Source organism: Pelodiscus sinensis, chromosome 1, assembly GCF_049634645.1.
Source record: "Pelodiscus sinensis isolate JC-2024 chromosome 1, ASM4963464v1, whole genome shotgun sequence".
NCBI classification, from domain to species: Eukaryota; Metazoa; Chordata; order Testudines; family Trionychidae; genus Pelodiscus; species Pelodiscus sinensis.
The window spans coordinates 147,312,008-147,325,059 of NC_134711.1; the positions used below are offsets into that span (position 1 = coordinate 147,312,008).

Sequence of the window (13,052 nt, forward strand, 5' to 3'; positions counted from 1 at the left end):
CAGGGGGTGGATGCCAAGCCACCTGCCAGGCCTATGCCAGGAGCAAAAGGACAGGAAACCGCTTGTAGGGAGCTGCCCAAAGTAAATGCCCCCCAGATCAGGCATCCTGAGTTCCCTCCTACAACTCTGAACCTCCCATGGCCATTTCTGCACCTCGAAGCACCAGGTACATGTCACTACTTTTGGGGATCTAGGCAGACCCAGATTAGGAGCCTGCTGGCCTTGTGCCAACCAGGCTGTAAACTGAATTTTCTATTAAAATTAGAAATGCCGGTTTATAGAGTTTTCAGGTTAGAACAGGGCCAGAAAATTCGGCTTTTACTGTAGCACCATAACCAGTACAATACACAAGTTTATAATTTAATACAGACATATGCCTCTCTCTTACAGGGCCAGATCATGTGCCCTATTTTAATCTACCCTTATTCTGGAACATTGTTTGTTTTAAAATTGCATATTTGCATATTAATGCTGTAGGTATTTATGTGATATGATGAGGTTGCACTATGTTCTGTTTGTGGACATACGCACACTCATGTACACATGCACTTAACAATCCAGTTCATACAGTAGTCACCATTAAATCTGACAGAACCACAGTTGTATACTCAGAATAGATGCTGCTGTGATTTGTGGAAATTGTTTTTGCAAATGTTGATTGTCTTTGTAATGGCTTCAACTCAATTTACAGATTTATAGCATTAGCACAGCAGACTCTATAGCATGACAGTATGCATTACTTACAAGAATTGTAATTTTTCTGTGAACAACCAGAATAAATCATTGTAAGAGAGCACAAATACCCTCAAATTCTGGACATTTCACTCTCCAGATAAGATTTTCAGCAGAACATGAGATCTTCTGCAGATCCTTTCAAGGTTCTTCCTCCCTGTAAGCCAGGGGAAAAAGATACTTGTTACTATAGTGCATGTTAGTTAGTAGCTATATATTGGTGGTGTTTGGTTCTGTTGCTCCTAAGTCGCTAGTGCTGTGTGGGAGAGTTGTCTGACCAAAGGCATTTGAAGAGTTAAGAGTGTTTAGGATGGAATGAGGCATCCGTGATGTGCAGGAAATTGGAGAGGGTGGGGTAGGAGAGCCCACATTTGGAGAAAATGGGGGCAGGAGATTTCTGGGTTTGGCAGAGCAGCCCACAGTCATCAGAATGACTGAATGAGCTTGGCTGCTGGGGAGAGGCTGAGGAGGCTCCTGCTGGCACTTCCATGCTCCACCATGGCAAGGGATGAATGGCTGGGGAGAGCACACTGTCCAGTTTCCAATGGACAGGATTTGGCAGCTCCAGGCAAGGAGACTATATATTCCATTGAGGCTGGGGACAGTATCTTTTTTAAGCCTGTTCCAGCTGTCCCCACTTTTTTGGCAAAACTTGGTATGCTGATTGCTATTGCCAACTGCTCATCATGGAGAAGTGCATGGTTTTGCCCAAAAGTTGGGGTGCAGGGATCTGTTCTTGACACCTATGCCAGCCAGCATGTTGCTCTTAGAATCATAGATCATAGAACTGGAAGAGACCTCCGAAGGTCCCCCTGCTCTAGGCAGGACCAATCCCAACTAAATCAACCCGGCCAGGGCTTTGTCAAGCCGAGACTTAAACACCTCTAGGGATGGAGACTCCACTACTTCCCTAGGTAACCCATTCCAGTGCTTCACTATCCTCCTAGGCAAATAGTTTTTCCTAATATCCAACCTGGACCTCTCCCACCACAACTTGAGACCATTGCTCCTTGTTCTGCCATCTGTCACTATGGAGAAGAGCCTCTCTCCATCCTCTTTGGAGCCTCCCTTCAGGAAGTTGAAGGCTGCTATCAAATCCCCCCTCACTCTTCACTTCTGCAGACTAAACAGACCCAGGACCCTCAGCCTCTCCTCATAAGTCATATGCTCCAGTCCCCTAATCATTTTGGATGCCCTCCGCTGGACCTTCTCAATGCGTCCACATCCTTTTTGTAGTGGGGGGCCCAGAACTCGACATAATACTCCAGATGTGGCCTCACCAAAGCCGAATAAAGGAGAATAATGACATCTCTGGATCTGCTGGCAATGCTCCTCTTAATGCAACCTAATATGCCATTAGCCTTCTTGGCTACAAGGGCACACTGTTGACTCATATCCAGCTTCTCATCCGCTGTAACTCCCAGGTCCTTTTCTGCAGAACTACTACTTAAGTGGTTGGTCCCCAGCTTGTAACTATGCTTGAGATTCTTCCATCCCAAGTGCAGGACTCTACACTTGTCCTTGTTGAACCTCATCAGATTTCTTGTGGCCCAATCCTCCAGTTTGTCTAAGTCACTCTGGACCCTATCTCTGCCCTCAAGCGTATCTACCTCTCCCCCCAGCTTAGTGTCATCCTCAAACTTGCTGAGGGTGCAATCCACCCCCTCATCCAGGTCATTAATAAAGATATTGAACAAAACCGGTCCAAGAACTGAACCTTGGGACACTCCGCTAGAAACTGACCGCCATCCTGACATCGAGCCGTTGATCACTACACGCTGGGCCCGGCCTTCTAGCCATCTTTCTATCCATCTTACTGTCCATTTATCCAATCCACCTTCCCTTAACTTGCTGGCAAAATATTGTGGGAGACAGTATCAAAAGCCTCGCTAAAGTCAAGGTATATAACATCCACTGACTTTCCCACGTCCACAGAGCCAGATACCTCATCATAGAAGCTAATCAGATTGGTCAGGCACGACTTGCCCTTTGTGAATCCATGCTGACTATTCCTAATCACTTTCCTCTCATCCAAGTGCCTCAAAATGGATTCCTTAAGGATCCCTTCCATGATTTTTCCAGGAACCGAGGTAAGACTGACTGGCCTATAGTTCCCTGGATCATCCTTCTTCCCTTTTTTGAAGATGGGCACTACATTTGCCTTTTTCCAATCATCCGGGATTTCTCCTGATCTCCACGACTTTTCAAAGATAATAGCCAAAGGCTCCTCAATGACATTTGCCAACTCCCTCAGTACCCTTGGATGCATTAAGTCCAGACCCATGGATTTGTGTAAGTTTAGCTTTTCTAAATAGTTCTTAACCTGTTCTTTACCCACCACGGGCTGTCCATCTTCATCCCATCTTGTGTCACTTAGCACAGAAGTCCAGGAGCCGACCTTGTCCGTGAATACAGAGGCAAAGAAAGCATTGAGTACTTCAGCTTTCCCCACATCATCTGTCACTCGGTTACCTCCTTCATCCATTAGGAGCCGCACACCCTCTCTGATCACCTTCTTCTTGTTAACATGCCTGTAGAAACCTTTCTTGTTATCCTTCACATCCTTAGCCAGTCGCAATTCCATTTACGCTTTCGCCTTCCTGATAACCCTCCAGCATTCTCGAGCTATACATTTAAACTCCTCCCTGGTCATTTGTCCAAGTTTCCACTTTTTGTAAGCTTCCTTTTTGTGCTTAAGTTCACCAAGGATTTCCCCTGTAAGCCTTCTCCTACCATGTTTGCCTCTCTTGCTACGCGTCGGGATGGTTTCTTTCTGTGCCTTCAATAAAGCTTCTTTAAAATACTGCCAGCTGTCCTGGACTCCTTTCCCCTTCATGTTAGCATCCCGGGGGATTCTGCCCATCAGGTCTCTGAGGGAGTCAAAATCTGCTTTTTTGAAGTCCAAGGTGTGTATTTTACTACTCTCTTTTCTTCCTTTGGTCAGGATCCTGAAATCTACCATCTCATGATCACTACTTCCCAGGTTGTCACCCACCTCTACTTCCCCATTAGTTCCTCCCTGTTTGTGAGCAGAAGGTCAAGCTGCGCACGGCCCCTGGTCGGATCCTTCAGCACTTGTGTCAAGAAATTATCCCCAACATTCTGCAAAACCTTACTGGATTGCCTGTGTACTGCCGTATTGGTTTCCCAACAGATGTTAGGGTGATTAAAGTCCCCCACGAGAACCAGGGCCTGAGATCCGGAAGCTTCGCTCAGTTGTCCGAAGAAAGCCTCATCTACCTCATCCACCTGATTCGGTGGCCTGTAGCAGACACCAACCACAACATCAATGCTGTTGTTTGCTCCTTTAAACTTAACCCCTAGATTCTCAACAGGTTTTTCTCCCTCTTTATACTGGAGTTCAGAGCAATCGTAATGCTCTCTTACATATAGTGCAACTCCTCCTCCTTTTCTCCCCTGCCTGTTCTTCCTGAACAGTCTATACCCTTCCATGACAGCGCTCCAGTCATGCGAGTCATCCCACCAAGTCTCTGTTATCCCAATTAAATCATATTTCTTGGACTGGGCCAGGGCCTCCAGTTCTTCCTGTTTGTTGGTTAGTCTCACTCAAGCTATATGCAATTTGCTAGCTAGCCTGAAGTACTAGAAATCTGATGAGGTTCAACAAGGACAAGTGCAGAGTCCTGCACTTGGGATGGAAGAATCCCAAGCGCTGTTATATGCTGGGAACCGACTGGCTATATAGCAGGTCAGCAAAAAAGGACCTGGGGATTACAATGGATGAGAAGCTGGATATGAGTGTGTCTTTGTAGCCAAGAAGGCTAATGGCATATTAGGAAAACTGAAAGAACAACAAATAAGTCTGGTAGCACTTTATAGACTAACAAAACATGTAGATGGTATCATGAGCTTTTGTGGACACAGTCTACTTCTTCAGATGACCAGAGTGTTCGATGTCTAGGACAAAAAAAAAATTCTAACTATTAAGGTGCATTAGGAGGAACATTGCCAGCAGATCTAGAGAAGTGATTATTCCCCTTTATTCGGTACTGGTGAGGCCACATCTGGAGTATTGTGTCTGGTTCTGGGCCCCCCACTACAAAAAGGATGTGGACGCATTGGAGAGGGTCCAGTGGAGGGCAACCAAAACTATTAGGGGGCTGGAGCACATGACCTATAAGGAGAGGCTTAGAGATTTGGGTTTATTTAGTCTGCAGAACAGAAGAGTGAGGGCGGGGGGATTTGATAGCAGCCTTCACCTTCCTAAAGAGGATGGAGAAAAGCTGTTCTCATTAGTGATGGATGGCAGAACAAGGAGCAATGGTCTCAAGTTACAGTGGGGGAGGTCTATGTTGGATATAGTAGGGTAGTGAAGTACTGGAATGTGTTACCTAGGGAAGTGGTGGAATCTCTATCCCTAGAGGTTTTTAAGTCACGGCTTGACAAAGCCCTGGCTGGGATGATATAGGGTTGGTCCTGCTTTGGGCAAGGGGCTGGACTTGATGACTTCCTGAGGTCTCTTCCAGCCCAATGATTCTACTTGTGATTCTTCTCTAAATGGGAATTCTAGCTATTTCTTCCCTCTTGCTAATCCACCAGCTTCTTTGGTTCTTTCCTCCTCTTCCCCACTCAACTTTTCTTCCTGGCCAGAATTTGCTCTCCCAGCCTCCCTATGCACACAATTGCTGCAGTGTTTAAGACCTTTTCCCTCCCAACATCAAATCTCCATTCCTCCTTCACCACCATCACCACTCCTACTTCATCTTCCTCAATATATTCAAGAATGAAGGCATTAATATGCTGTTTGAATCCAGGTTGTTTCAGAACCTGGATCTGGGGAAGTAGACCATTCTGTGAAGTCTTTTGTTGGCTCAAGAATGCTAAATATGTTTCTCTCCTCCTTATCTCCTGAGAATAAATATGTTTTCTTTCAAGCGCCTACTCTTGCTTTACCACTCACCTATTAGTTTTGATTTAAAACACACTGGAATTCTGTGCTCTTCAAACCATCTCAGTGAGATGATATGGCTACTTCAAAACATCAGTCTTTTGTATAAATGTTTGCTTTCGTTCTCAGATAGGAACAAATCATCCACTTGGAACAGTTCATCAGAGTTGCAGGGTTTGACTCAAATTCATGATTTCATTCGATATTAATATGTGCTGGACAACAGGTTTACAGTATATCTCAGATAATCCGTAACATATATTAGTAAATCCAGAGAGGCTGCATTTTGCAAAGTACTTAGACTACCACAAGGCAGTAGTTTTTCCAAATATTTTCTCTTGAAATAAGCGGTGAGGAGTCCTGTGGCACCTTATAGACTAACTGAAGTGTAGGAGCATAAGCTTTAGTGGGCAAAGACCCACTTTGTCAGATGCAAGGTTGATAGATTTCCACTCCATACAGCTAAATGCAGTGCCTTGCATGACTCCTTGAAATAACAATCTCTTTTCTCCTTAAGCTATAGGTAATGCATCAGTTTTAGGTCAGAGACAGAAGAGGCTGACATTCTGCCATTTTTCCCAAAACAAGCAGCTGTGGTGTAAGCTTCCTCACCATTCTGCCCCAATAATGTGCCCTCACTTCTAATCTGGAGGGTCTCTATCTAGGGCCAAGAAGAGAAGTTCACTCTCTGTGGCCAATTTAATCCTTAACCTCTCTGCTGAGACTACTGACAAGGAGGCCAATTAGTGCCAATTATGGTGGTGAGCTTTGTGAAGAGAACACCTGTCCACAGGGACCACCATCTTATTTCACACAAGCAACAGAACAACCAGCAGATGGTAACATCACTTAATCTCTGCTGACTTGGAATGGATTCAAACTAGCATCCTAGGGATAAAAGGCTCCCATGCCTATTACCAATCCTCTGTGCTATCCAGTCCCCAGCTTCTGGTATTTTCTGAGTTTCCAGGGTTTGTGTGATGTGTGAAGTGAAATATTTATTTTTTTCTGCAGCAATTGCAAGAATCACTGAGGCTCCTGGGTCTCCTTTTTATTTTTTGTATCACGTAGTTTATTTATACCTACTTTATTTCTTCATGCTGTTTTTTCTGTTTTCCCCTCAGATCCTTGACGATCAGTTTGTGCTCTTTTCCTGAAGGAACCTTTCCTGGCTTTCATGTAAGTACTAAGCATTTTGTACCTCTCAGTGGCCAGTTGCATTTTTATTCAAGACCTATTCAAGCAAATCTGAAGCCCCTGTGAAGTATTTTATAGGTCTCTTTGACTGCAAGGCTTGGTGTTCCGTGTGTATCTTTGTTCTAGCTAATTGTCCCAAACTTCTGTTCAGCATCAGTTTGTGAGACTCCGAATGATTCATTTCTACTGTGTGATGAAGAAAAGAGGAAGGATGTGCAGAAGTGGTATGGTCATTTCTGGACTGAATTAGGAAAGCAGTGGATGGAAGATTTGTGTTAGATATGGGGAAAACCTGCTAAGATTTCCTAATGGGTATTATCCCATCCCAGAGGTCTTGTTCAGCACAAAGCAGCTTGTATTCCACATCATGCAAGACTGGAGCAGATACAAAAAACATTTCATTAGCATTTCAACCTGTGCTTGTTGGGATTCCTGCAACTGCAACTTGGCAGCAGTATGCAAGTCCACACTGCTTACATTAACACCAATGTGTATGACTGACAATTAGCATAGCTTTCCTTAAATCTTGGTATATGTAATATAGTTTCTTTAGCATGCCCCAACAACAGAGAAGATGCATGAGAGGCATGAGGGGTCATATGCGCCTCCCAATTTCTACAAAGGTTCGTATCCCAGCCCTGAGGCCTGCTGCATACCACCAGAACTTTTAAATCAGAGATTTTCAAACTTTGGGACACATCTCCTTGGGAGTGTGGAGGAGCGTTTTGGGGAGGGTGAGTGCTGCCTCCAGACGCCTTGGGCTTCAACCAAGTGGGACTGGAAAGGGAGCACCACTTCCACCCAATTCACCTTTTGTCTGGCTTAGGGGGTGCAACCAATATTTTTAATTCAAGGGGGGGGGAGCTCTGCTCAAAAAGTTTGAAAGCTGTTTAAATTGTGTTCTCCTCCCCTCCTCCCACTATCAACACTTGCAAGGCATCTCTGCACAACCATGCCAGAGTTAAAAAATCTGTCCGTGGTTTCCTTTGCAAACCTGTGTTATGCAGGGCTTTTTCTTAGCAGTTTTGATTCACTTGGGCTTGGTTGTTGGTATGTAAGTTGTCAGCTCAATGGCTTTTTTTTCATTGAAAAAAAAAAGTTGCTTTAATCTAGGGAGTTGTTTTTTGAGATCCGGGGCAGAAAAAATGTAAAATCCTCATGGTTTGAGGTTTGCTTTTTAAATATGTTGCCAAGTTCTAGGATATAGTGGTTTTTTAATTAAACAAATTCACATTTTCCTAATATTTCATAATGCATTAGCATTGGGAAATCTAATGATTCTATTAAACAGTAAGATTATCTAATACAGTATACTGCCAAGCAGCTATAATTGTGACAGGTAATTAGAGATAAGTCAGCACTAAGGACAAAATTTTCAAAAGTGTCAACTAACTTTTTGTCCCTCAATTTATGGGTGCCTTCTTACACTGATGCCCTTTGAATCTGATTTGCAGAGGCATTAAGAATCTGCAGCTCTCATAGACTTCAACTGAAGGGGACATCTCTGAAAATGGGGCTCAAAATTTCTTAAGTTGGAAATGCAAAATTACTGGATATTGAACAGTTGGGCCTAAAACTCCAGATCCAAACTTTGGGGTTTTTAAGATGTGTTCCACTTTTTCCACATGTTCCATGGAAGAACAATTGACTGTTAAAAACTGTTTGCAAGAAAAACAATGTAACAAGCAGCCCTTTTTTAATTAGCTGGAAGAATGTACATCTGCAAGTTTATACACAAGTTTATACAAAGTTATACGCATCTGCAAGTTTTTTTGATTCTGTGATTTTTTTCAACAAAGACCTGAAAAGGGGGTGGAAATTTTTCATTTCTTCAGTTGTGTGCTGAAACATTCTGGCATCCCACAGAGTGTTGGCTGGTTGGTATGAAACATTACAACATGTAACTTTGAGCTTTAAAGTTGACTCACAACATTTGCTAGGTTGCTGAAGTAAAAATGGAACATTTTTTCCACATAAGAGAAATTATAGCTTTTGCCTATCATGCTTATGAGGTCCCCATATTTCGTTATTTTCCTCTTTCTCTTTCATTATAGGGTTTCCCGTACTCATAAATTACAATGTCCAGCTCCACTTTCACTCTGATGTATTTGCTACATATACAAATGAATATTGGTTGGAGTCTGTGTATATGTATAGAACTGTTTATGTTAGTAGCAGTGTCAGGCTTGTGCATCAAGGGGAGCAGAGACCCTCAAAATGGAGTATGGCTTACATCTAATGTGACATTTATTTGACTGAGAAATTGATTAAAGTCCCACCAGCCCTTTTCCATCATGTATTGTATATTTGTCCAACAAGGCTGGTTTATAATGGCCCCTTACAAATCCTATTGTTCTCACTGCAGTTAAACATAGTATTGATAGAAAGTGTGAATGATGTTCAGAGGCTTGAAATATGTACATTTTTATTAACCCTTTCTGTATCTACAAATATGTATGGCAATACGGAGGACCACATGTCATCAGCTTTTATTGCAGCTGACCATTTCATCATTGTTGTAGTTCTGTGATATGAACTCGCTTCATGCATCAGATCCCATTCTATCATTGACTCACCATGAGATGATGAGCAAATCATTGCTTCTGGCTAAACCTCGGTTTCCTAATCTGCAACAGTAGAGAACTGCACATTTAGTTGTGTCTGTAAGCGGAGTTTGTTGCACACACCAAAGCCTTTCCTTTCCCCTCTCCCTCACAACACCGTATCCTTCTCTATTTCAGGAATGTATATAAATATGGTGAGTTATATAAATACGTAAGCTTGAATAAGTTTTAATTTGGTAAATCTTTTTTTTCTTTCTGGAAGCTAAATTATTTATAGTGTAGACATTTCAGTTCTATTGGGATGAGGGCAGAGCTGAGATGAGGTGTGTGTGTGTGTGTGTTATGTTGGAAGGTGTTAATGACCCTTATCTTTTTGAATGGTGTGCTATGAAAAAGTCATTTATTCCATAGCTTCATGAAGTCCTCTTGAGTAGAGCAATGATGACCTAAAGGAAGCTGAGGGGCATCCAGCTGACCTCATCACATATATGAGTATCATCAGTCAGATGGTCAATTATATGTGTCAAAACACAATTGGCAGTGTTCCAAACTGTCTGTTGCCAGTGTCTGAGCATGAGTATTCATTATATTAGACAGATTATACCAAAATAGTCTCTGATATCTATATGCGTGTTCCATGCTGCTGAAATTTGCTCGTCAATTAATTATCCTATAGTCAGCATGCTGTAGCAGTGCTGTACAAATGTCAACTAATTATCATTCTCAACACACTTGTGATGTGTGTTAGTATCATTATCCCCAGTTTACAGATGAGGAAACTGACAGCATAAGTGACTTGTCCAGTACAACACAGGAAGTCCGTGATAGAGACTGTACTAAAAATCTACTCCACTAGACTAGACCACATTGTCTCTCACAAGTATCACATAATCTGTCCTCACATGAGAATAGAAGTCTTCATTTTTGTATATCTGGAGTTAATGATGAGTTGACATTATTGAATAACATGCTCAATATCAATTATTTATTATCAGTCAGAAATTAGTTTAGTGCTATATAGAATATAGAAAGATAGATCCATTGCCACTCCTGATGTAAGATAAAGAGCTGGCTTTGTGTTTCTTCTTCACTGGAACTGGTGGGATGCGCAGTTTCATTCTCCAACTAAATTCCACAACTTGTGTCCTTAAATAGGTTTTTAGACAAAGAGATCCATCTTTGCCAGAAATCCCCTGCCAGGACCATATTTTCTGATGTCCTTTCATATGGTCTGATAGGGTTTCCTTTAATATCTGTGAACTCTTAGTTTACCTGATTTTATGCATGAAGGCATAATTATTTATGGCTGAGAGCCCTGATGTTCTTCAAGATAATATCTTTCAGTGGATCCTTTTTCCCCCAATAGCATTCTTCCCTATTGTTTCCCCAACAGGAAACATCTGCTGTAACAATCATCAATCCTTCTGGTTTATATGTCCTTTATTTGCATTAGGTAGACTATCTGGGGTTCTGTGAACATGTTGGTGCCAGGGATTATTAGGTATAGCTTAATGCATACAATTCCTGAATAAGGGTGTTTTACAGTCAGTATATTTAATGATCTAAACTAACTTTCAGCAAATTCAGGAAATATGAGGCAGACTGAATGAGCCAGTGGCAGCCAACTAATGCTGTAGCAATGGTCACAATATTAAAAATGCTGGAAAGCATCTTTCTGTTTCTTAGAGTTGTTGAGTATTTAGATACACTAGCATTTCCCCCATTATTTCCCAGGAGAGGTGACCATCCAGGCCAACTCTCCTTAACTGTGAATCAGTGAAAGAGTTTTTGCATGACAGATGGTCTATAGTAGAATAACTCTTACATTTATGGTCTCTAGTAATGTTCCTCCTCAAGTATCCCAGTTTGTGTAATAAACTGATATACAAACTATCCAGTAGACTCACTCCATTCATCTCTGAAATTCATCTCCTTGGAGGTGAAATGCAGCATCTGCTTGCAGTGGGTAGTAATACTATACAACATTTTGGGATACAAAATGAAATGTACCTTTCCTAGTTACTGCATATCTCCTGAAGAGAAAGAGTGCTTCGAAAAGGGAGCAACATGAGCTGAGTCTCTTACCTTGGCATTTGCAAAGAGAAAAAATCATGACACAAGCAAGAAATTAGAAACAGAGTAAAATATTTGTGTGTATAGAAGTCACATCACATGACTAAGAAGACACTCCAGAAATGAAGGACCTTAAACACAAGAGCCAGGACCATAAATTGAATTCTCTACCATAAACTGTAACTGCTGAAGGCACTTCAGCAACAGGATTACATGAGAAAAGTGAGTGTTGTGAAAAAAATAAGATGAACCTCATGATTGTCTACCTATTGTAACTACTAAGAATAGGTTCTGATAATCTAGCTGGGAAGACCTTGCAGAAATCCATTCAAAAGAGGGAACCAATGTGTTCTCTAGGATTTTGGCTATATTGTTTGTTCAAGTGTGAATTTTCAAATGATTTAATGCTTGATAATGGCAAATTTGAACAAGAAGTCAAAATAAGGAGGAAAAGTAGAGACAGGTTCTTCAGAGTACATAGTTTTATAGACTATGATGACTATAACTGTTCTCCTGGAATCCCTTATGGGTAGTAGAGCCCAACACTGGATCTGTTGAACTTGAATGAGAGAGCAATTTAGGATAAAGAGCCCTCCAACAGTGTTCCCTTCAGATATTGTTGTATGTTATCTCTCATCTGAGTAATGTAATTCAAGTTATTGAAAGTATTTGGGTTATAGGATTCACCAAGACACAACAGGCTACAGCTGCAAAATCTGGATCTGGTTCTGGAAAGTTCAGGGTGAGTAGAGAGTTTAGACTAAGGAAGGAACCAAGCAAAAAAAAAAAAAAAAAAAGAGGGAGGCAGGGAAAGAGAGAGGAAAGACATGTAACTTCCCAGTCGTCCTTTATTCTACACTATTGCATTAATTACTGGACTCAGTTGGAAAAGGCCACTTGCTGAATCCATGACAGTGCTGCTTGCAGTAATCTAGAGTTCTTCCATCCAAATATTAAGCCTTTATCATTAGAGCCAGTGGTTTGACTGCAGGCTATGTTGCAGTTTTCTGAGTAGTGCCTTTGCTGTAGTGGAAAATTATCTTGGTGGATCTGACATTGTTGTTCTTCTCTACCTATATTGTCCACCATTGCACAAGAAGATTCGCCACCATCACCTTGAGTACATTGCTAGTGCCCCTGTTACATTTTTACAGACAACAAAGCTCTGCTTAGTTCATCCAGTGCTGACTACTTCCATATTGTACCTGTCTCTGTGTAATTTATACTATAGACATGTTGAAGCAAAACAGGCAGTAAAGATGAGTAACACTGTGTTCTGGTTACCCTGAAAATCCCAATTTGCAGCTATAACTGCCTTCACAGAAGCTCCAGATCTCACATGTGAGTGCTCAAACTGGCACTTTTATACCCACTCAAAGACCTAAGTGCCAGACAGAGTTCCAAATTTATTCTGGGTGTCCTATATAAGGTACCTTGCTTAAATATTAGTTCTTAAGAGTGTTTCAGCAATTTCCTTTTCCCGTTTCCCCCTCTGAAACAAAAATCCATCTGCCATCTGGCTGCCTATATACAATCAAACAGATACACACATCTGTATGTATGTCACTGATGATCCA

At 41.8% G+C, this 13,052-nt stretch overlaps 1 protein-coding gene across 48 annotated transcripts in view; it reads left to right on the forward strand.

Annotated features, from left to right (window-relative positions):
* Positions 1-13,052, forward strand: part of ZBTB20 (zinc finger and BTB domain containing 20) — a 723,674-nt gene that overhangs the window by 548,179 nt on the left and 162,443 nt on the right. For 46 of the 48 annotated variants that reach the window (XR_012897271.1, XM_075906071.1, XM_075906010.1 and 43 more), the window contains one exon: positions 6,766-6,820. The gene's annotated coding sequence lies outside the window, so the exon portion shown is untranslated. Of the gene's footprint in view, positions 1-6,765; positions 6,821-8,292; positions 9,128-13,052 lie in introns of those variants that run through there. The other 2 variants (XR_012897274.1, XR_012897273.1) reach the window with 1 other exon arrangement.